Source organism: Schistocerca cancellata, chromosome 7 (genome assembly GCF_023864275.1).
Source record: "Schistocerca cancellata isolate TAMUIC-IGC-003103 chromosome 7, iqSchCanc2.1, whole genome shotgun sequence".
NCBI lineage: Eukaryota > Metazoa > Arthropoda > Insecta > Orthoptera > Acrididae > Schistocerca > Schistocerca cancellata.
Window position 1 is genome coordinate 605,240,885 of NC_064632.1, and position 25,747 is coordinate 605,266,631.

Consider the following 25,747-nt stretch of genomic DNA (forward strand, 5'->3'; position numbering starts at 1 on the left):
TCGGGAGACATAGGGATCAGAATAACAGCCAGTGGCAGAAGAGAGTGTTTAAATCGACAAGGCAAACGCCTTTACAATGTATGTCCGTATATGTGTATATGGGGAATGGGGAGAAGGATCAACAATTTCCGTGTCATTTTTTCACTACTGGCGTACCATTTCTTCATCAACTTATACTGGCTGTAATACGGCAGTGTATAAAGATAAATGATAAGCTTACTTTTCTGGCCTGTCCTCAGTCAGTCAGAGCTTTTATTCCGTCTCTGATGGCCTCGTCTTCGACGGGGCCCTCAACCGCAATTTACCTTTTAGGTTCAGTGTCTGGACATCACACGAATGACAGGTTTTCATTGAGAACTTTGAATGGCCTTAGACGTCGCGTCACGATGCGTATATATGGCTGTATTATTTTCGACAGTACAACTGCCTATACAAATCACATAATTACAGCCTCTCCCACAGTCTCAAAGCAATCCAACTTACAAAATCAGCAAGAAACTGAATCAGATTGTCAACAAAACGTTGAAATTTGAAGACAGAATAATTATTAACTAATTGATTGTATGAACGATATTCACATTCCTATGACAGCTTCGTTCGCGTTATCTGACAGTACAAACTTCTACAAAAACATAGCATTGAAGGAAACAATACAAATAACTAAAGATAACTTGCTAAAGCATAAAAACTTGTCTTTCCCAGGATTATGTGAATTCATTGATTCGTCAATAAGAGCACATCACACAATTAATTTTCCTCTAATAATAAAACGTACCAGCAGAAAGATGGCATAGCTATGGGCAGCTGTCTTGCCAGTTTACTTCCTGATATCTTCATCAACAATTTACAATCTAAATTCTTTACAGGAAACACCCAGATAGTTAACAAAGTAATATATTATAAAAGATACTTAGCTGATATTTTAATCTTACTTGACGGTACGACGAAGAAATAGACGAACTTGAAGTAGTAATGAATACAATGCATCAAAATATCGTCTTCACTGCCGAACACGAGATATTCAAAGGTTTAAATTTCCTGGATCTGTCCATATGTAGCTCCAAGAACAGAAATAAATGTCGAGTATACAGGAAGCAAACCTACACAGATGTCAATATCAATAACACCTCACGCCAACCAGATAAACACAAAATGGCTTCATACAGAGCAATACTCAACAGAATGCACAAAATCCCAGCAGAAACAGCTGACGAAAACTTAAACGTCATTCAAGCAACTGCTGACAATAGTGCCTACAGCCCAAAATCAATAACTGAGCTAACCAGTAAAATGAATTCACCACAACTAACAACAAAGACTAACCAACACAAAATAACACCACATCACAGATAACAGAAAAATTTGTGGACATGTCATTTTTTACAGAAACAGTTATATGAAGTAGTGAACTTCTTCCAAGGAAAAAAATGTCAGAATCATTTTTTACAGAAATACTAAAATAAAAATATTAGCAAGCCACACAACCGATACAATATATACAAATGCAACTGTAATTGATACTTGAATATATACATTGGTCAAAGAGGAAGAAAGGAACTTCAATATGCGTTTTTGGGAAAAAACTTCCTTTAAAAAATTAGGAATATCCACATTTGTTTTATATGTAGCTGAAGATGAACACCAAACGATAGCTCACAACTAAAAAATGTTCCGCCTGGCCTACGAAAAAAAAAATTATTTAAAAAATAAAAAATTACTCGAAGAAATTGAAATTTATTTTACCAAATGTACATCCCCAAACGTCATTCTAAATGACTAAACAGAGTTACCGAACAAATTTTATGTAGGAAATTTTCGTAATTTACTTACACAGTCACACGCTAAGCGCACTAACAATACAATATGAGCCCATGTATGGCATACATTAGTTCTTCTCCCTTTATTGTTTGTAAATTTTACTCGAAGTGCGAATAAAACGTGTAATATCAACACATTTATCGGAAGTATGCTATATTATTTCTTGTAATATTATATATAGAGTAATTAGCCAGTGACAACTGGACTTATTAAGCAGCCATAAATAGCACTCAGCGTATTGACGCAAAACTTAAAGCAGAGGCAGTACTTTGAAAACCTGTAGCTAAAATATAACTTTGACCATTGATGTAACGCCGGCCGGAGTGGCCGAGCGGATCTAGGCGCTACAGTCTGGAACCGCGCGACTTCTATGGTCGCAGGTTCGAATCCTGCGTCGGGCATGGATGTGTGTGGTGTCTTTAGGTTGGTTAGGTTTAAGTAGTTCTAAGTTCTAGGGGCTGATGACCTGAGAAGTTAAGTCCCATAGTTCTCAGAGCCATTTGAACTGATGTAACTTTGCGAATTAACAAATATGTTCATCGGGAACATGGCGCATACGGCACTATTTTTGTGGAGTGTACATTGGAAAACTGTTTGTGCCACGATTATAAATGGGAAAATCAGAACAAAAGCAATAAGGAGAGTAGAATGTAAGAAATAAACAAGTCGCGAAGTGTAGCAGGTAAACAAAATTCTTAATTTTCACGGCCAGCTGCAGCTTCGAAATTGCTGTCGATGTTTTAATAACGTACCACCTGAAGACTGAAATACGTATTCAGCCAATCTAAGACGTGTTAAAGACCAAAATGCAATTGGCATAAACAAAAATGGATAGAAAAGTGACCGATTCGTGTACTTGTTACGGTAGTGTCCACCGAGTTGAGGTGTGAATACGCCACCCTCACAAATTCTGAGCTGGCGCACGTTTTCCATCTTCCTCCATCGCCAACTTGACTACGGCCGCGGAGCCAGACGTTTCTCGGCGACGATGGCGGTTTAGTGAACGCCGAGCACGAGGTCACGAGAGGCGAAACTGGGAGAAGCCGTCGCCTTGGCGGTTAACGGCGCTGCAGTCTGGAACCGCAAGACCGCTACGGTCGCAGGTTCGAATCCTGCCTCGGGCATGGTTGTGTGTGATGTACTTAGGTTAGTTAGATTTAACTAGTTCTAAGTTCTAGGGGACTAATGACCTCAGAAGCTGAGTCCCACAGTGCTCAGAGCCATTTGAACCATTTTTTTGAACCGTCGCCTTGTCAAATGGCATCATCCCGGCGTTTTGGAGAAGCTCCGACGGCCGGGTGTTCTGCAACTGGAGCACACGGCGACCCGGACAGCAGACAGGTTGTGCAGACAGCGAGACAGCGCGGCTGCCGCTGGCACGGTGACCGAGTGGCCGCGCGCGCAGCCGGAAGGCGGCCGCCCCACTTGTGGCCGCGGATCCCCCTCCCCCTCCCCTCCTTACATTCCGGATTAGCTGTCGCCCCTATACTCTCCGAGACGGGATAGAGTGGCTCCCGTTCCCAGTACGGATACGCACTGTTTGGACGCTGCAGGAACAACATGCGCAGCCGTACCTTCCGCTGTCCCACGCTTGCTGGGTGGAGTATCGATAGTGTCGGGCTCGCATCGAGAAACGTGCTCTATTATGGAAAAAAAAATATTTGTAAGATCCCAATAATCCGCCGCGATGTCGCTTCCGTAGACACGGGCGTGGTCAAGCAACGACTCTTGCCACGGTCCGTCAATGTACGAAAAGCTAAGATTGTCCGAATAAAAAGTGGCTTCTGCCACTTACTGTGTTTATTCTTACTAATTAAAATTATTTAAGTTATCTAAATACGCGGATTTAATATGCGTGTTGTGATGTCCAATGAAATTAATGTAAATGTAAACTCAGAGGAAGGACGACGCCGAGACTGATGGAGGCGGGAATGCGCCAGAGACACGACTAATGGCACCGCACACGTTCCTGGTACGAAAAGGTGGTTACAGTAAAAGGCACTAACAATTAATTATGCGCGTAAAATAAAGAATACCAGTACGAACAGCTGAAGTGAAACAGAGAAAAGAATAACGGCGTTTGTGTAACTAGTTCGTGACATACTGAGGGAGAAATACGTCAAGTTACACAATTTGTAAGTCGATCTATGCAGAAAGTGGTTTAAAGCGAGCCTAGACTGTCCGGGTTCAAAGGCTAACATACAACAGGACAGACCAAACTCCGTGTGCATGCAGTGCGCTACTCGTAAACAAGGAACAATATTGCTTCAAAACTCTATATGGCTCTACGAAAAACAGGAAGGATCGACTTGCGTTTGCAAAACGGCACACATTATGATGAAGTTCAGACTGGTCTAAAACACTGCTCTTCCAAAGTCCTTTGCTGTCTCTGACAGAATTACAATGTCATCGGCGAACCTTACAGTTTTTATTTCTTCTCCATGGATTTTAATACCTACTCCGAATTTTTCTTTTGTTTCCTTTACTGCTTGCTCAATATACAGATTGAATAACATCGGGGACAGGCTACAACCCTGTCTGACTCCCTTCCCAACCACTGCTTCCCTTTCAAGCCCCTCGACTCTTATAACTGCCATCTGGTTTCTGTACAAATTGTAAATAGCCTTTCGCTCCCTGCATTTTACCCCTGCCACCCTTAGAATTTGAAAGAGAGTATTCCAGTCAACACTGTCACAAGCTTTCTCTAAGTCTACAAATGCTAGAAACGTAGGTTTGCCTTTCCTTAATCTTTCTTCTAAGATAAGTCGTAAGGTCAGTATTGCCTCACGTGTACCAGTATTTCTACGGAATCCAAACTGATCTTCCCCGAGGTCGGCTTCTACTAGTTTTTCCATTAGTCTGTAAAGAATTCGTGTTAGTATTTTGCAGCTGTGGCTTATTAAACTGATAGTTCGGTAATTTTCACATCTGTCAACACCTGCTTTCTTTGGGATTGGAATTATTATATTCTTCTTGAAGTCTGAGGGTATTTCGCCTGTGTCATACATCTTGCTCATCACATGGTAGAGTTTTGTCAGGACTGGCTCTCCCAAGGCCGTCAGTAGTTCCAATGGAATGTTGTCTACTCCGGGGGCCTTGTTTCCACTCAGGTCTTTCAGTGCTCTGTCAAACTCTTCACGCAGTATCGTATCTCCCATTTCATCTTCATCTACATCCTCTTCCATTTCCATAATATTGTCCTCATGTACATCGCCGTTGTATAGACCCCCTATGTACTCCTTCCACCTTTCTGCTTTCCCTTCTTTGCTTAGAACTGGGTTTCCATCTGAGCTCTTGATGTTCATACAAGTGGTTCTCTTATCTCCAAAGGTATCTTTAATTTTCCTGTAGGCAGTATCTATCTTACCCCTAGTGAGATAAGCCTCTACATCTTTACATTTGTCCTCTAGCCATCCCTGCTTAGCCATTTTGCACTTCCTGTCGATCTCATTTTTGAGACGTTTATATTCCTTTTTGCCTGCTTCATTTACTGCATTTTTATATTTTCTCCTTTCATCAATTAAATTCAATATTTCTTCTGTTACCCAAGGATTTCTAAGAGCCCTGGTCTTTTTACCTACCTGATCCTCTGCTGCCTTCACTACTTCATCCCTCAAAGCTACCCATTCTTCTTCTACTGTATTTCTTTCCCCCATTCCTGTCAATTGTTCCCTTATGCTCTCCCTGAAACTCTCTACAACCTCTGGTTCTTTCAGTTTATCCAGGTCCTATCTCCTTAAGTTCCCACCTTTTTGCAGTTTCTTCAGTTTTAATCTACAGGTCATAACCAATCGATTGTGGTCAGAGTCCACATCTGCCCCTGGAAATGTCTTACAATTTAAAAGCTGGTTCCTAAATCTCTGTCTTACCATTATATAATCTATCTGATACCTTTTAGTATCTCCAGGGTTCTTCCATGTATACAACCTTCTTTCATGATCCTTAAACCAAGTGTTAGCTATGATTAAGTTGTGCTCTGTGCAAAATTCTACTAGGCGGCTTCCTCTTTCATTTCTTAGGCCCAATCCATATTCACCTACTACGATTCCTTCTCTCCCTTTTCCTGCTACCGAATTCCAGTCACCCATGACTATTAAATTTTCGTCAGCCTTCACTATCTGATAATTTCTTTTATTTCATCATACATTTCTTCAATTTCTTCGTCATCTGCAGAGCTAGTTGGCATATAAACTTGTACTACTGTAGTAGGTGTGGGCATCGTATCTATCTTGGCCACAATAATGCGTTCACTGTGCTGTTTGTAGTAGCTTACCCGCATTCCATTTGTTTTATTCATTATTAAACCTACTCCTGCATTACCCCTATTTGATTTTGTAGTTATAACGCTGTATTCACCTGACCAAAAGTCTCGTTCCTCCTGCCACCGAACTTCACTAATTCCCACTATATCTAACTTTAACCTATCCATTTCCCTTTTTAAATTTTCTAACCTACCTGCCCGATTAAGTGATCTGACATTCCACGCTCCGATCCGTAGAACGTCAGTTTTCTTTCTCCTGATAACGACTCATGTTTTTAAGAATATTTTACAAGAGATAATAGGGGATTAAACTTATATTGAACCAAATGCTAGTGTCTAAAATCTAATATATTTCATGATACATTCGTATCATTATTTGAAAATAGCTTTCTGTTTACGCTAATAAGAAAGTACATTAAACAGCTACGTAAAAAAACATACATCATTAGAGGGATTAAAGCATATATTGCAAAAAGAAAAGGGAAATGTATCTGTTGGCAAGACCAAGTAGACACCGCACAGTAGTTACACAGTACGAAAACTACTCAAAATTACTAATAAATGTTATTAAAAAATTAAGGAAGATGCACATAATGTCAGAAAGCAGACTTAAGGTTAAACGGGATGTAGTGAAACGAGACACACATCAACCAGACACAGAACAGGATAACATCACTATTGAAGTAAATTGTCTATGTAACAAACATGTAACAAACGTTTCTGAAATGTACTGGGAAGTATAGAGACGAACAGTTAAAGAGAGGAATCAAAACAGTATGTTGAAAAAGTAAATCTCATAAATTTCATTATGGCCCTGTAGCACCAAATTCTACTTCTGAAATCGAGAAAATTATATATTCTCTTAAAAATAAAAGCTCATCTGGTTTTGATGGTGTTTCCAATAGAGTACTAAAGATTTGTTCCCATATAATAAGCTGGTCCTATCTGAAACTTATAGTACATCACTAACTCAAGGCATTTTTCCAGAGATACTGGAATATGCTGTTGTTAAACACTTTTTTAAGAAAGGTAATAAGAGAGATGTCAATAGCTACAGACCTGTTTTGCTGCGGGCATCATTTACCAAAATTTTTGAGGTGGTGATGTGTATTCTAGAACAGTGTCTGACCTTAGCATCAATAACCCCCTCAGCAAATCGGAGTCTGAATTTCACAAGAGTTGCTCTAAGGAGAATACCATTTACATATTCACTCACCAAATTTTACACGTATTACACAATAAAATAGCGCCAACTGGTATTGTGTGCGACCTATCAAAGTCATTTGACTGTGACAATTACAGTATTTGCTAGATAAATTGAAGTTTTATTGTGTTGATGGTGTGGCCAAAAAATGGATGACGTCATACCTAACCAAAAGAATGCAGTAAGTTGTGCATAGTAATTCTACTAAATATAATTCGGAGCCGTAATTCTGATTGGAAAGAAATAACGCATTGGGTTCCAGAAGGCTCAATTTCAGGTCCACTACTGCTGCTCCTATTTACAAATAACGCCCCATCTAGTTTACAACCATCAGAATTGGTTCTTTTTGCAGATGACACTAGTCCATACACATATACAGAAGCAGAAGAAATGGTAAACGATGTTCTTAAAAGTATAATTTACTGGTTTTCTGCGAATAGTCTCACCCTCAATTTTCAAACGACACAACATATTTTGTTCGACACATCTAGGGGTACTACACTAACGGTCAGTGTAACACATGGTGAGCAAATGATAAATTGTGGAGAAACTTCAAAATTCTTAGGTGTCCATATTGATGAGAATGTAAACTGAAAAGAGAGGTCAAGGGAAGTGTCCGATTTCAATTTTTGTTGTTTTAGGTGTTGGTTATGTGGTATCGATAGCTGTAGTGTGATTATAATTTCTGGAATAGTTGGTTTTTATTTTGTGGTATCGACAAGTGCGGTTGAGGTGAAGAGAACTGACCGATTACTGTCGATATTGTAACTGTAGCGGAACTTGGGAATTTTGTGGTGTTTTTATGTCGTCGTTTTGTGTGGTTTGGGATCGTGGTGTGTGGCTGTATGAGTTTATATTTAGTTTGTCCCCACCCAAAAACCTACAATTTCCCGCGCTGGTCCCGTTAATTTGATTATATTTTTGGAGAGAGATGTGTGTGTTGGTTTTATATGTATTTTCGTGTCTGTTGTTTATGTAATGACGTCATAGGAGCCATATTGGAAACGTTGAAAATGATCGTTTCCACCATATTGGTGACCTATGGGTCAAAGCAGACGGATGGAATCGTACGCTTCTGTATTCCCGAAAAAAGTACATTTTGGGATTGCTATAACAACTTAGTTCAGCCTCATTTTCACTTAGAATCAATGCAAATGCTGGGGAGAGACATATCGGTAAGCTGTCATATTTCGCTTATTTTCATTCAATAACGTTATGTGGAATAATGTTCTGCGCTAACTCGTACGTAACAAAGAAAGTGTTCATTGCTCTAAAAGGTGACGTAAGAAAGTATGTGGTGCTCACGAACGATCATCTTGTAGGCATCTGTGTAAGGACTTGGGCATTCTGACTATTGCTTCACAGTACATTCATTCCCTCAGGACGTTTGTTGTAAATAACCCACTACACTTCAAAGGGAGCAATGATGTACCTAATTACACAACCAGACGGAAAAAAGGACATTCATTACTTCACATTAAGGTTGTCTTTAGCACAAAAAGTGGTACACTACGCAGTGATATAAAGTGTCTGACAAACAGCAAAGTAAAAGATTTGAAAAGAAACTGAAAAAGTTTATCCTCGACAACTCCTCCTACTCCCTACGAGGATTTCAATTTTTGTGATACGTAAAAGGTGGTGAGAATGAATTAGTATCACACATCTGTATGTTTACGAAATAGAAGAACCCTTATAAATGTTCAGCATGCAGCCACACTCACAAACTAATCTGAGATGTGAATGTAAAATGACTCGTCATCAGCCGCGCGGTCTAGGGGGCGGGGCTCCAGACATGGACTGTGCGGCTCGTCCCGGCATGGGTGTACGTGTTTGTCCTTAGGACAATTTAGGTTAAGTAGTGTGTAGGCTTAGCAGTTAAGTCCCATAAGATTTCACACACAATTGAACATTTGAACTCATCATTACGATTTGTTGTGCAAAACGATCCAAGGACATGAAATTAACTAATTAACTTTCATTCGACAGTATCGTTTCATCTAATATATGATTTGACGGTTACTGGTTCGGAATTCACTGAATAAGTCCGCTGTTAGTTACAGAGTCATCATTATTCCGATGTCGTTCTTTAGAGGGGCAACTGCTAATTTCGAATCTGATTGAACGATTGTCATAAAAAGTTTTGTGGTGGATATAGGTTTTCTTATATCGCTCACGGGAATAAAGAGTACAAGTTGGTCGAGGAGGGCGTTAGGTGAGGGGACAGACGCAGGTGCTCACTGCCATCCTGTTAATCTGCAGAGGGAACGAACACTCTGCCGCCGATAACGGCACGCGACCCCCCGGTATTTCACCTCGTCGAAAGCACAACGGTCGACAATGACTGAGCATGTGCTTAATTTCGTGAAGTGGACTTCCTTCGCAGCTGTCTCTGCAATGTTCCCTGCGGGTCAGTACCAGGGAGGAAGTCCTACAATTTGTAAGCCGGAACACAGGTTCGTAGTAGTTCTAAAGCCGAGCACAGAAGTGGTCTTTCTCCTCAACATCTGTATTTTACTTTGTATTTCGCCGTGGGTCGCATGCTAGTGGAAGATGCCTAGCTACCGTCCTACCGCAAACAGCAGATTTTTCACTACTCGGCGTCGAAAGTCACTCGGGCGCCAAAGCGACGAAATAGCCAACAGTTGCCAGGCGCACCTCTCGCTTGCCCACGTGCCACGAGTGCTGCAGGCAAGTTACCGCCACGTTTAGATCGGTTAACGTCATCCTACAGTGCACACCTTGTTTCCTGTCACAGGGAACTTGCACTTTCACGTGCATGTTAATTCTCTACACGGTACTGCTAAGTGATGATTCGGAAACTAGGGCCCGAAGCCGCTAACTTCTTCAAATGTTGTGTGACTCTTTTCCCTGACAGCGTCTTACAACTAGCTGACGATCGAAATCATCATCAGAGTTTTACACACCCCATATCGGCTGCCGAGCGCATTTCGCCCCACACAGACCTATCTTCAAGTTTCTCAGGTTTCACCTCCACAGATTTACGTTTGTGCGTGTTCTGGCGAGCGACGATTTTCCAGCAGCTAACCATTCACAACATAAATAACAACACCCCCCCGCCCCCCCCCCCCCCCCATACGAAAGATCAGGTGTATATAAACTCAGATGCCAAAATTGCCCCTCCTCCTATATCAGACAGACTGGGAGAAACTTTGAGATTCGAGTCAAAGAACATTTAGATGCCATACGTTGCAACAATCATTTGCAGTGCACACAACTCTCGGTAAACATGGAGTAAAAAACATTGAAGGCCACATCCAAATATTGCATCATGCTGAGAAAGGTAGCCTCATAGCCGGCCACGGTGGCCGTGCGGTTCTGGCGCTGCAGTCCGGAACCGCGAGGCTGCTACGGTCGCAGGTTCGAATCCTGCCTCGGGCATGGGTGTGTGTGATGTCCTTAGGTTAGTTAGGTTTAAGTAGTTCTAAGTTCTAGGGGACTTATGACCTAAGATGTTGAGTCCCATAGTGCTCAGAGCCATTTGAACTGCTGAATTTGTGAAACCGCAATCTTTCTGTCAACTTAACATGTGGCAAATACGTGTGTGTGTGTGTGTGTGTGTGTGTGTGTGTGTGTGTGGTGGTATTTCGCAAGTATGGTGATATGCAAATCACATAAGTGCTGCATATACTTCGCAATATTTCAAAAATACAATCCTGCAACTTTGCAACAAAATTTCGCGGAATTTTCGATGTAAGTAATATAACCACCTAACCCCACATATTTGTTTACTCTGAATTACATGGATGGGAGGTCAGTTATGTGCATATAGGGCGCTTCTACATTGTTTTCCACCGTAGTGCACCACACACCTACAATATTTCGCTACAGTGGGAGAATAAAATTCGAAAACTGACGATTATGTAATGTACATAATCTAGTGAACGGCCGTCTGATGATGAACTTGTCAGTTCGAAACCGGTTACGGCGCTATTTTCTTTAAATAAATAGCATTATTAATAGTGGCTGGTTGCTGTCTTCTTCTTTGTAAGAATCAACCTACATTCAAGGTGCACTTATTACCAAAATTGCTTTTTGCGCATTTCAAGGATACTTAATACAATTTACAGGATGTGTATGATAGTGACCTACTACGTTACGCACATGAAAGTGCACGCGTCACAGGTTACAGCGATCCCAAACGAACCTGTGGATAGTTGCATAATGCCAAACAACGCTACAGGATTGGAAGACGTAAGATATCAAAATTTCAAACAAAGCATCAATTTTCACGATGCACTTTAGAGTGTGGAATCTCATCGTTCGTTAAGGAATTTGTATTCTACTCCGACCAATCGGGATTTGAAAAAAAAAAATGCATATAAAAGAAACCGTGGAAATTAAAGGTACCAAGAGAGTTGTATGGAGATCAACTCATGTCAATGCTTTAAGTCAGTCATATAGAGTCATGCCTACTTTTAATCTGGGTGGGAAACTGGCTGGAAAGTTATTTATTGTGCTGCTAGATGTTAAAGGTACTCTGCCCTCTACGATTCATTTTCGTGTGCGTGATCTGCAGAGGCAGTAGGGAATATTTACTTCAGTGGAAACAAGAATGGGAAAATGGTTGTAACAGAACAATGGTTTGAGCACTCCTTTTGGTCTAAACAACTCGCTTTTGCTCGAGTGCTGGCCTGTGTATAAAAATCATACTCCTTTACAGCAAACTATCCCTCTCGAAAAATGTGACATTGTAATTCATACGGTCTGGAAGCACTGGACAAATTCAGCATCTGGATGTCTGTTCTTTGCGTGCCTATACAACCTGCTTTCGCAGTATCTGCAGCTACGACTCAGAGGACGGCTAGTTTCGCGGTAAGCTCCACGACAGGCTGTTGCTCTCTCTCCGTTGCGTGCCATCGCGTTCCGTCAGTCCTCATCACCTCGTTACACCAATACGATTATAAATGCGTTCTTTAAGAGCGGATACCTAGCTGCACGTCCTGGACGGATTGTTGCTCCCGAGGAATTTGCGTTCGATCTTGAGGGTGCTCACCTCTGTGATCACTGTGAAGCGGCATTTTTCATTCAGTGTTCAGGGTGCAAGTTACGGTTTGTCTTAAACATTTCTTGGATGTCCACGATGTGTACTACATACAGCCCACACACAGAAGGTCGATCTCTGCGCCTCCCGGACAATCATTTCCTGTCGCCCTACTGATGCACGCGGTGAGTCACTACAGCTAATTTTTTCCTGCCACATTTGTTAACACAACACTTTTCAGATGAGCGGCACTAAATATCGAACTTGCGACCGAGACTAGAAGAATATCGCGGTGGATACTCCAGCGTGCTTCTAAAGGTAAAACTTATAGCCTAGCACGTGTTTCAAACCATGCGCACCTGTGCACACGATTCGCGTAATCGCTTATGTCATACTACGGTGAGAAATGATAATTTTATTTCACTGTGTCAAATGGCGTGCCATTAGGTTTTGTATGGGTATTGCCACATACAAATAACGATTCCAAATAATCGTGCTGAAACTAATAGCACAAGTTTCCTTGCGAATGATTACTCCCATTGCTAAGCAACACGCACTTGTGTAACTATTTCGTGCAATACTATTGGCGAAATTTGAGGATACGGGCCGATGATTGACTCCTCCAGCGTCACACTTACCTGATTTCGAGTGTGCGCCGCTCGATCGTCGCAGCACTACGCGAGCTGACTCACCTGCAACAAAAAAACCAAAGAGGACCGTTAATACAGCAAACCAGTTGGCGGTGCACTAGTTCAAATGCGCAGTTCACAACGAGCTAGGTTCCATTTACTCCAAACAGCTGTCTGGGCCAGTTACTATTCTGACGGACAATCTGAGAATAAAGTTGTAACACACGGGTGCTTCAGTACATATGTCATTCGAATAGAAAATGAAGTTCCTGCTGTGCCTCGATGTACTTTGTGGTCTCGACGGTGCGAAGTTTTTTGGGTGCCACAGGTCGAGTAAAACTGAAAACTGACAGTTTAAGCTTTGTCACAGGTTGTGAATCTGCAGGATAAAATCCTACAAGATGGAAGGTTGGCCCTGCAATAGCGGTAGCGTTCGATAAAGGAAAAATGAGAAAGAGGTAAGATTTTATGTACGATAATTAATGACTGCAACGAAGAAATGGATAACAACGGAAGAGGAGTCGACCGACTGGAGAAAACCTCGCCGTGGTACTCGCAGTTCACTCCAGAGCCCGCCCAGCGCGCGAGACACCGCCGTCGACTGGCGCCCCCGGCCAGCGCCAACAAGCCTGCCTGTCAGCGTGCTCCACGTCACGAGGAGTTGCAGATCGAGACTCACCTACCACGCCTGTGACGCGATACCAACTGGAAGCTGCCTCATCCCTATTTCACGCGCTACACTTTCCGCTATAAGGCGAACTTGTCTGTGCTCTGGCTATTACTGAGTATTCGCACATTCTAACTACGTGCCACATCCGACAGCTAGAAATGCGCTAGTACTATTTCGTTGTTGTAGAAACATGGTAATGTACGAGGATCGTAAAATAAGTAATGGCCCACATTTTTTAAAAAAAAAGACGTTAATATACGTTGACAAACCTCCTTGTTGAAGCTTCACATTTGATGTCTGTTCTGTGCGTCGGTGAAGTTTCGAACCTTTGTGGCAGATGGCAGAGCCGTAGTACAGCGTCAAAATGGCGTCTACACACGACTCACGTTACAAGCAGCGTGCTGTTATTCAATTCGTGTGTGCAGGGAAAGAAACCGTGGTGAACATCCGTAAACGTTTGTGTGCAGTGTATGGCGATGCTGCAGTTGATAGGAGTATATTTGGGCGGTGGGTAAAGAAAGTTACAGGTTCAGGAAATGCAGAAACAGAGCTCCATAATGAGACACGCTCGGGACGCCCTGCCACAGCCACTGCTCCAGACGTGCTGAATCCCACACCCTACAGTCCGGACCTGGCACCCTCGGACGCCCATCTCTTTGGGCCACTTCGAGATTCTCTGCGGGAAGTGCACTTTGAAGATAACGAGAATGTCACTCGTGCAGTGAAAACATGTCTACGCCCACAGGACAAAAGCTTTTACCAGCAGGGAATACATGCTCTTCCACAACGTGGGCGAACGTGATGGAGACTACGTAGAAAAATAGAACACGGACAAGGCATGTTGATGTATATTGCTCACCAACTTCTGACTCTCAACATTAAATATTTTCTGAGAAAAAAATGTGAGGCATTACTTAGTGAACGCCAAATCTGTCACGGAAGTTGACAAATCCTCCATTTTTGTTGTTGTTAAAAACGAACGATATTTTTTCTTTTAGCGATTTTTCCCGCCGCTGCGTTTCTCACTAGAACTTGAAAGACATATTTGTTAAGACATTTCACTTTTTAACATGTGACCCAGTAACGCCTTATCTTCGTAGCAAACACCTTACTTTATAATTGTTCATCACGATTATTCTGAAATTTCACTACAAGTGAAGTAAGTGCACATCATTTACACACATTGTATTGTGAAAGTGTGATTGCGTGTAACTATCTATTCGCTACGTCTTAGACATACCCGTACAAACATACGCATACAAGACGCAAGCAAAGGCATTCAAAATGTAACTCGGCGTTCGAAACTTTTTTTAAATTTGTAACACACTGATATGTCACGAGTAACGGGACATAATGTAAAAGCGATAGTGTCGCGCTAGCTCCTTGTTAGGTACTGAAAAGCACGGTCAATTACCCTAGCCCAGAGCCCACAGATGGGTGGAATACATTTTTGGTATTTAGTGTGACAAAGGCTCGAGTAGTTATTAACAAATATTTTCGTGGCAGAAATGGATGTTCATAGAAATTAACAAAAATTTTTTAAGAACGGTAGATGTATGTAGTAATGAAATAATACAAGGGCGCCTACCATAAAGCCGCATTAGAAACATTACAGCCCATCACTTGTCGGTCCGAGGCGGAGCTGTCAAATGGTCAATGCAAAAATAATTTTTAGAAATTTTTATAAGATCATTGGATTTTTGTATTACGTTATTTCTGTTTGTATCTTGCACCTGTCGAACACATGTAAGAACTCAGCTTTGCTCAAGTTCAAATGGCTCTGAGCACTATGGGACTTAACATATATGGTCATCAGTCCCCCAGAACTTAGAACTACTTAAACCTAACTAACCTAAGGACATCACACAACACCCAGTCATCACGAGGCAGAGAAAATCCGTGACCCCGCCGGGAATCGAACCCGGGAACCCGGGCGTGGGAAGCGAGAACGCTACCGCACGACCTCGAGTTGCGGACCTCAGCTTTGCGTCTGAATAGTTTTGACGCCAGTGCTTCTAAGGAAATATTAAAACGGCAGCTATTTAACTGTCTGTACACTGATTATAATGTAATGCACAGTGTTGTTGTGAATCACTAAGAAACCGACGTAGGCGTTTGCGACAAAGAAGTTGGAAAAGGAGAGCCTATGCAGTAAATCTGTACGTAGTACGTTTCCTACATCGAACGCTTAGATCAACAGCATCATTCCCGGCCGTCCTTCTCCGCATCTCACATAAAACTGAACGAATGTTTTAGATAAAATCTGCGATGAGAAACAATATGCAGCACGGTCTGAGAAGCAGAACAACTCGTTATTTTAGATTACATGTCCTGAATCGAATGAAAAAATACGACGAGCCTTACAAGATGGCGATGCTAATGAGTTTGTAACTATTTCCTGCTTCCCTATCGTTCATCGTGGCAGTTTATATACGCATACGCCTGAAGAGCTGCACCTAGGGCACAGATATTCCTGTAGGAAGACAGTTAATTCACATTTCCTACACTGGTCTTAGTGTTGCTTTCATTACAGTGCTACCTATCTTTGTTGCATCCAGCACTGGGCGTGCGCCAGTAACGGGTCTGTTCCGCGAATGAAACTCGACATTTTTTGCAAGGGAAAAAAATACTAGGGGCTTCGCACTTCCTGATAATACGTTTAACTCTCTGTGGGCAGTCGTTTGATAGTAGGCATCTTCATGTGACCGGGATGCTGCTCTTGAATAATGTTGGGTGCACTTTGATAGATAGATAGATAGATAGATAGATAGAGAGAGAGAGAGAGAGAGAGAGGCGACGGGGGTGGGGGCAGGGGGTGGAGGAAGAAAGAGAGCGAAGGGAGAGGGGAAGAGGGGGCGGAAGCGCCGAGAGAGTGGGGACGCGAGCTGGGCGCTCGCTTGTGAGAGAGCAGCGGAGGGACCGCTAAGGTAATTGCGTACTGCGGACGTTTAATTTGAATACAAGTGGTGCCGGCAGCGGCAGCGGCTGCGGCGGTATCGCCACATCTCGGGCGCGTGTCCCAGTTGCCGGGCCCTCCTCGCCGCGGCTGTCGGTAGGCCCCCACGTGCCCACCATCACACTGCACTTTTTCAATTCGCCAAACGAGAAATCGCTGCAGGAGTAGTCGGCTTTTTCCAAGATGATCATCATTATACGATCACGAAAGCGTATGTTCTCGAACGCGATACGAAAAGGGAAGCTGCATCGAGATGGAGGATCGAGCGGTTCGACGCAGGATTATTCGAGAGGTAACGTGAAGTTTTAGTTACTATCCCGAAAAAAAAATTACGTCGCGTATTTGGTTTTTCTTCGTTTACAGGTATACGTCCGCAGTGCTGGCACCGCCTCACATTGCAAGTACCGCACTCCATCGATAAAGTCAAGAAAGGAGCAGATAATCATTTTTCTTAACAGCGGAGAGAAACTGAACGGAAATTTGGAGTGTGTCCCAACATAGTGTCATACGGCCTCCACTGTTTACAATATACGGTGTTACGTCAATCACCGCTGGGTAAGATCGGGAGTCTCACGAGGCTTTTCGTAGACGATGCTGTCGTCTGTGCGAAGGCTGCAACGCCAAGACTATCGCTAGATGCAGGAATACCTAGGGCAGAGCGGAGACTGCTGTGGGGACTGGTAGTTGAACCCGAACGCAAATAAACGTAACTTAGTGCACGAAAACAGGTGGAGAGGTGCACTACTGTTGGCGACAAATCAGTGCAAACAGCAGCCACCATAAACTATATGACATTAAGGGTAGCAAAAATTGCAGGCTCAAATCCATTTGAAGAAACTCGACAAAATGTAATCCGACAAAGAAACGTGTGGCTAAAATGGCAATCGTTCGACCGATTTTTGAATATTGGTCATCAGCAAGTTGGGTAGTTACGGGAGATAGAGGAGATCCACAGAAGAGCGGCACATGTCGCCGCGGGATCGCTTCGCCGGTACGCTAGCTCTACGGAGATTCCCTACAAGCTGAAGTGATTACGGCGACGTTTGCTGTTGAAACTCTGAGAGTGTACGTTCCAAGAAGCGTCTGCAAACATATCGTATCCTCGCACATACGTCTCGCGAAACGACTACCACCAGGAAATTCGAGAAATTAGAGCTAACACGAAAGTTCGTCCACAATCGTCCTTCCCAAACAAAAACAGGGATCGAAAGGGTGAAAATAGTTGTGGAGTGGGGTAAGGGCAACGATACCCCCAGTCGCACACTCTAAGGTGCCTCGCGGAGCATACATATGCATATTGAGGGCGGGCAAAGTAAAAAGGGTCCGGAAAATATTACCAATGAAAGTGATGCGCGTTTCACGCTTGTTAGGACATGAGGCAGCAACTGGTCACGACTGACGCCGGTGGGTGCTCGCTCACTGTTAGGACACGCGCAGCAGCTCCGCCTCAGGGGTAGAAGCGTTTCTAGCGCTGCTTTGTAGCTCTTGCAGCGTGTTCGGATTATCTGAGTAGATCTCACCCGTCAGTTTGCTGCGAGGTAAAAATCGTAGGGCGCGAAATCAATTCGCCCCACGGCAGCCTGCCACCAACTGCTTCTGGCAGTTCGCCGTCGACCATTGCTTTTATAGACAAAAACGTGTAATCTCGCGTAAAACACGTCTCCAGTGACCCAGGCAAGCCTCCCTGCAGAACCAATAAACTGCTGTATTTCTTTTTCTTGGCCAATCATTCGAACGTAAAAATTTCTTTCATGCATATTTCTTTTATTTCAATACATGTATATATGACGCGATTCCGCGAAAATCCATGTCAGATTCCTAAGCTACATACATATATACTTTTTTATGTGTGTATATCAGAAAAAGTTTTGTATCATCCCAGTTCCCAGAACTCCTGAAGATGGACGTTGACTGGGGATATTGCATCACAGACACAGTCCTTTTGACTGTTCAGATGTGTCAATAAACCCACCCAAAGATGTGAAGAACCAACATGAGAAGCGCCTATTAGACGGAGGTGGTCCGACAGCCAATTAGTTCCAGTCATTCCACCAGGAAGGAGGCGCACGGATCGTGTTGTCTGTAACTCAACCATACCTAGACGGTCAACACCGCGGTTCGATCGCGTCCGCATTGTTACTTTGTGCCAGGAAGAGCTCTCAACAAGGGAAGTGTCCAGGCGTCTCGGAGTGAACCAAAACGATGTTGTTCGGACATGGAGGAGATACAGAGAGACAAGAACTGTCCGTGACAGGCCGCGCTCTGGCCGCCCAAGGGCAACTACTGCAGTGAATGACCGCTAACTACGGATTATGGCTCGGAGGAACCCTGACAGCAACGCCACCGTGTTGAATAATGCTTTTCGTGCAGTCACAGGACGTCGTCTTACGACTCAAACTGTGTGCAATAGGCTGCATGGCGCGCAACTTCACTCCCGACGTCCATCGCGAGGTCCATCTTTGCAACCACGATACCATGCAGCGCGGTATAGATGGGCCCAACAACATGCCGAACGGACAACTCAGGACTGGAATCACGTTCTCTTCACCGCCTAGTGTCGCATATGCGTTCAACCAGACAATCGTCGGAGAAGTGTTTGGAGGCAACCCGGTCAGGCTGAACGTCTTAGACACACCGTCCAGCGAGTGCAGCATGGTGGAGGTTCCCTGCTGCTTTGCGGTGGCATTATGTGGGGCCGACGTACGCCGCTGGTGGTCATGGAAGGCTACGTAACGGCTGAAAGATACGTGAATGCCATCCTCCGATGATAGTGCAACCACATTGACAGCATATTGGCGAGGCATTAGTCTTCGTGGACGACAATTCGCGCCCCCATCGTGCACATCTTGCGAATGACTTCCTTCAGGATAACGACATCGCTTGACTAGAGTGGCCAGCATATCCAAACATGAACCCTATCGTACGTATCTGGGATAGATTGAAAAGGGCTGTTTATGGACGACTTGGCCCACCGACCACTCTGAGGGATCTAACCCGAGTCGCCGTTGAGGAATGGGACAACCTGGACCAACGGTGCCTCGTTGAACTTGTGGATGGTAAGCGACGACGAATACAGGCCTGCATCGAGGACGTGCTGTTGGGTATTAGACGTACCTGCGTATACAGCTTTCTGGACCACCACCTCTGAAGGTCTCGCTGTATGGTGGTACAACATGCAATGTGAGGTTTTCACGAGCAATAAAAGGGGTCGAAATGACGTTTATGTTGATCTCTATTCCAATTTTCTGTACAGGTTCTGGAACTCTCGGAACCGAGGTGATCCAAATTTTTCTGATATATATGCTCGTTTTAATAACTTGATGTCACCAGCATGGCTCCCAGCTCACTGAATCAATCGGTCCTTTTCAAAAAGAGCGTACACTACCCCTCCCCCCACAGAAATTAATTAGTCACGTTAAAGTCTGAATGAACAATTCATTCAACCAGATTTGCGGAGCAAACATTTGGCGGCGCTGACAGTTACGGCCTGGATGCAGCATGGCGAACCTGCTGACTCTTTTGAGCGCACAGAGTGGCCAGCAGACGGCAGCTCGCCCTCACACACGGACTGTCCCTGGGACACCACCCACCACCGCCTAGAGACAAGGCCGCGGCGCGAAATTCATAGCAGGTCGTGACGTCACTCCAAGCGGGCCACCATGTTGTGTTTCGAAGCGTTTGTTTATCTACACGTTTGTTGGATCGAGTGCTATATTCGTGCTTAAAACTAGCGATTACAGTGTTTACGTGTAGTGAAGCTACTGTGAACATGGTTTACAAGTGTTGTGTGCCAAGGTGTCGTGGGAATTACGGAACTCGACCGAAAGTAATGTTGTTTTCCTTTCCGGAAGATGCGAATCTGCGTTGGAAATGTCTTTCAGCGATTCATCGGGGCAATTTCCAACCCATTGAGCACACGAAGGTATGTAAAAACTATATACGTAGTACAATTATTATTTTTTTTCTGGTGGAATATGTTGCATTTTGGATACATTTGACTAAAATTGTGAGCAAAAGTTCGCAGTAAATAGGCCTAGTATTCGTTATCAAGTGGCTTTATTTTGATTTTGAAAACGAAATATAAATTTGTGGCTCGTGTTACTTTTTATTCGTGTTTAAATTTCTCTGCAGTTCGTATTTTGTTACGCATTACTGATACGTTTTATTCTCTATTTGTGAGTGGGTGTTGTTTCTCACTCTCGCATTAGTTAGCATGAGTGCTAACGAATGTTGAAACTGCTGTTTTCATGTTTAAAAAGCGATCTCTCTGTATGTAGCGTATCTGTGTTATTTTTCGATGTGTCAAACAATGGAACAAATTAATCTAGATTTAGGTTAAATTTATTATTGACGTTTTTAGCTTGACACATTGTCTCATTCCAACTGCTGCAAATGTCTGCTGAAGATTTGTAGATTTTCACTGTTGACTTATGCTCAAAATCTGCCATATTTTTACAGGAAAGAAAATTTACATTACAATAACAATGCATAATTGTTTATGTGATGATGATGATGATGTTTGGTTTGTGGGGCGCTCAACTGCGTGGTTATCAGCGCCCGTACAATTTCCCAACCTTTGCTCAGTCCAATTTCGCCACTTTCCTGGATGATGATGAAATGATGAGGACAACACAAACACCCAGTCATCTCGAGGCAGGTGAAAATCCCTGACCCCGCCGGGAATCGAACCCGGGACCCCGGGCTCGGGAAGCGAGAACGCTACCGCGAGACCACGAGCGGCGGACGATTGTTTTTGTGAGGTGAGTTAAAAGTGATTGTTTGCTTGGGGAATGTACTCAGCTTTCCTGAGGGAGCTCTATAAACAGTTACACAATATTTATTTAGGATACTGAAGGCAGAGGAATTTAATATTATACACTGTATTAGTGCAGAATTTTTCAAGTGAGTGTAAATAATAGTTGTCTGGTCCAGAAAGATTGTACTTTATCACAGTGCATTTTTCACAAATGTACCTGGTTTTACCATGTATATCGCAATATTATTTACATCCCGCACTCGTACGTTTTCACTGGCTATTGATAAGTCTTATGCAATTACATTACCGGTAAAAAAGAATTATAAACTATAGTTTCTGCTATATCGCGATTGATAAAGTTACTTATTTTAACCATTCGGCAAAGTACTCTCCTCTTTGCGTGGTATCATTTGCCAAGATCTCGTTTCGTTATCTCCAGCGGTTTACGAGATATGACAGGCGTTATGAATATTTCATTCCCGCGCGTTGCGATCGGAAGTGAAGTTGCTGCAGATGCTCAATTTTTTCGAGATTGGAAGCAGATATTGATCCAAAGTTTTACGAAAATTTCAAAACCTCATCTGTATTTCATACTCAGCAATAGAATGTGTAATATGCATCAAACACAAATTCATAGCGACCCCTATTTTTGATGGCAACGTTCTCAAATTTGATACTCATCTGTGAAATACCACAATAGTTATGACCATTATCGAAATGATTGGCACTTCATCATGAAGCTGCCATATAAAGCTAAAAGTATTTCAGAAATTAATTATTTTTTACGGAATAGGTTCTGTAAAACCATTTGACAAAGATCTGCAGGCCGTGCGTCTCGATTCTTTAAGCGCAGCGCCAAGCCAACCCTGGCCCGCTTTGCGTGACGTCACAAGAGCGCGCCGCGGTGCACCACCTCGCTACCCTCCCCCTCCGCCTCCCCGCCGCGCTTCGCCCTCAGCTCGGCTCAGTTGACAGGCCTCTTCTTTGTGGACTCTGGCGACAGCCGCTTGTCTGGTTCACACAGCACAGGCTCACCACTGCTAACACTCAAAACCAGACAATTCAGCGCCGATTAAAGCTGTTCTCGACAGTCTCTCTGACTTTTGATTTAGATCGACAAAGAGCGTTTACTAAAACGGAAATATCACCAACGTCTGCATGCGGACCACATTTTTCAATGTATTCAGTTGTATCTCACCTACTGGATCGTTGTTTAACTGCACCAACACTTGCACCTGATTTCTTTCACTCTAGGAGTGCGTGGTGGACTCTGCCAGCCTTCTGTGGGGTGGTTCTCCTCACGGCTGCAGTGACGCCACCGGCGTACGCAAACAGAAACGCTAACACCTCGCCTTCCGGCCATTCCTACACCGGTGACTGCTTCTACCGATCGCAGCATTGACTACAGTCAACGTCTATGGCCACGAACGTCACAAACACTCTTATGAAACGAGTCCAACTTTCACAGCACGTCATTATTTGCAGGCACTTTCCTTCTGATGGGCTCAGCAACAAAACCGATGCATCGGATCCGTAGATTCTAACGGAAATACGCTGCACCAAAACCCATCAACTTTCAACACAATTCGCGTCGAGGATGTCGTCAAGCTACAAGTAGATATCTTCCAGAGCTATAAGTTGATCCTTACCACGGCAATCCGCCTTCAGCCACGTCTCTGATCTTCGCCGTAAAACTTTGCTTCTAACTAGATCGATATCCGCCATTCGCTGTACAACTAAGCATCTAAATAATAATGATGATAATAATAATAATAATAATAATAATAATAACTGAGACTTCTGTGTGAACGGCGATGAACTACGCCATGAGGGTCAAACAGCAAACGTCATTATTGAAGATTTCGCACTTCTACTTTTTATTGGCGACTTCGCAGGACAAGAATCAAATCATCAAAAACCGCGAATAACTGTATGGCAGGCCACTATGGAACAATCCACATTTAACCTATAAGAAACTACGTAATGCGAGAAAATAATAATCACCTACTGAAACGAACGTTACGTGCTCATCGACGACTCCCGAACGGCTACAACAGAAGAATCTAGAGCGGGGAGCTCTGCGCAGTGCCAACCCAGGAACTGTTGTGGGGGAGTAGACATTTAGTTCACTTGGCGACATCGCATTGTCAATGTGTGGCACGTGTGGAGGTCGAAGGCGACAGCAAGACAGCTACAGCCACGAGGAAGCTCAGTACAGTCCCCCGTGGACACCTGAATCCCGTAGGCCAGGGGGGTCGGCACGGGGCGGCTGCCTGCTGACGCCGTCTCACCAGAACACCAACTCCTCCCACCCTCCCGTCCCCGCACAAACTGTGACCAATTTGCGGCAACGGCTTCGGGCAGAAGATTCAGTTCGCTTTACGGCTGAGTTTGAGAAATCTGAAATAGTAAACGGTTTTCCAGCTAAAGGAAAGGTGGAATATATAGCTCGAGACTTAAAATAAACAACGTCCACTACGAATCGTCACCGTCGAACAACTGAATCGACGTTCGAGGCCACATCGATTGTGACCGTGCGTGCGGGAAAAGGTGGGTGTGTGAGCGACCCCCGTGTCTACAGGAGAGCAGAGAAAGGACACCTGTCGCGAGTCGTCTCTCATCTATCTTCGCCGTCGTGGTGAAAAAACGAAAAACAATGTGTGTTTGTTAACACCGTTTTAAAAATGCAGTGCAATTCTACGCTTATAATTTGTTGTTATTCGTGTAAGAGTATATAGGTTACAGATGGCAGCCAGCAATTTGAGAACGAGACCAAATACATCAGTATAGGGACATCACAAACGATTTCATCGAACAACACTTCATATCAGCTGCGCTTTCGCGTACGTGTGTTATCTCTAACATCCAGTACCAAATCGAAAAAATGGCTAAATTGTGGAATACGGATTCTACGAGAACTGATATTGTGAGTGGTCACTAAAACGATTCAAATGGTCTTGCGTTGAAAGTGAACAGTGTCATCGCAAGGTACGTAATAATTCACTTTAAAGGGCGCTATTGTAAATTAATATTGCGTCACCAAGACTGGATTTATTTTAATCTTAATACGCTGGTCATTGTTAACACCTACAAAGCCAGAGATATTTCGTGCTGGTAATGTTCTTTTGTTTGGACATGTAGTACTGAGCACAACGTATGAACTAACGTGATTAAAGACAGTGTGATGGAAATAGACGTCGAATGCAAAACCAGCTTAAAATGCTAAAGAAAAACTTTACTGAAGACATATTTCTCGCCAGCTCCTTAAGACATTTAGTGATGGGCAAAGTGGTCGCCTGATTTAGGGGAGGGGACCAAACAGCGAGTAATCGGTCCCAACGGATTAGGGGAGGATGGGAAAGGAAATCGGTCGTGCCCTTTCAAAGAAACCATCCCGGCATCTGCCTGATGCGATTTAGCGAAATCACGGAAAACCTAAATCAGTACGGCCGGACGCGGGTTGAACCGTCGCCCTCCCGCATGCGTCTCCAGTATGCTAACGTTCTGTGACACAGTGTTTAGTGACAGAAGGATGTTTTTCGAATAACGTACTATTACGAACACTTTGAGGTTGGAAGTCATACTAAGAAAGGTAGCGTCGAAAGACATACTCAGTACTACTGCAAACGGATTATTATTATTATTATTATTGGTTTGTGGGGCGCTCGACTGCGCAGTTATCACCAGCCGTACAAAGTCCTAACTTTGACGCACTCCAATTTTTGCGCAATCCAATCTAGCCACGGTGACGAATGATGATGATGGTGATGAAATGATGAGGACAACACAAACACCCAATTCCCGCGGATAGAAAATCACTAACCCGGCCTGGAATCGAACCCGGGACCTCACGGTGCAGATGTAACAACGCTAGCCACTAGACAACGAGCTGCGGACTTCTGCAAAAGGAAAGACATATGTTTAATAGCGTGAAATGAAATGGGTAATGCTGTATAACTACTATGACATCATCATAGTTATTTCGCTCGAAGAGAACCATCACATCTAACTACTGGAGATTTCGCAGGTAAGTGATGTGGTGAAAAGCATACATACGACTTTCCTTGCAACGAAACTTTTACTGTGTGTCAATTTGTATCTTTAGAATAACTTTATATCTGTCCCACATCTGTATGTCTCTGTATTTACCGAGCTTTATTAAACAACAAATATTTGCGTAAACTATTTAAGACATTTTCTATTTAAGGTTTTTGTGTAAGGTGAGTAAGGAAAGCTCCAACTGAATATAATCATTAGTTACCTATATAAATCTCAATTGCTACTTGAGGAATTTTACTTAAGAGAATGGGCACAGAATAATGTAGGAAATGTCTTTACTGCTTGAAATGTGGAATAATTTTTGCGAAGAAACTTGGTTTACAGCCGTATCTTTTCACTGAATAGTCAAAATAAGAAGTAAGTCATTTTGTTGGAGTACTGTATAATTAGTA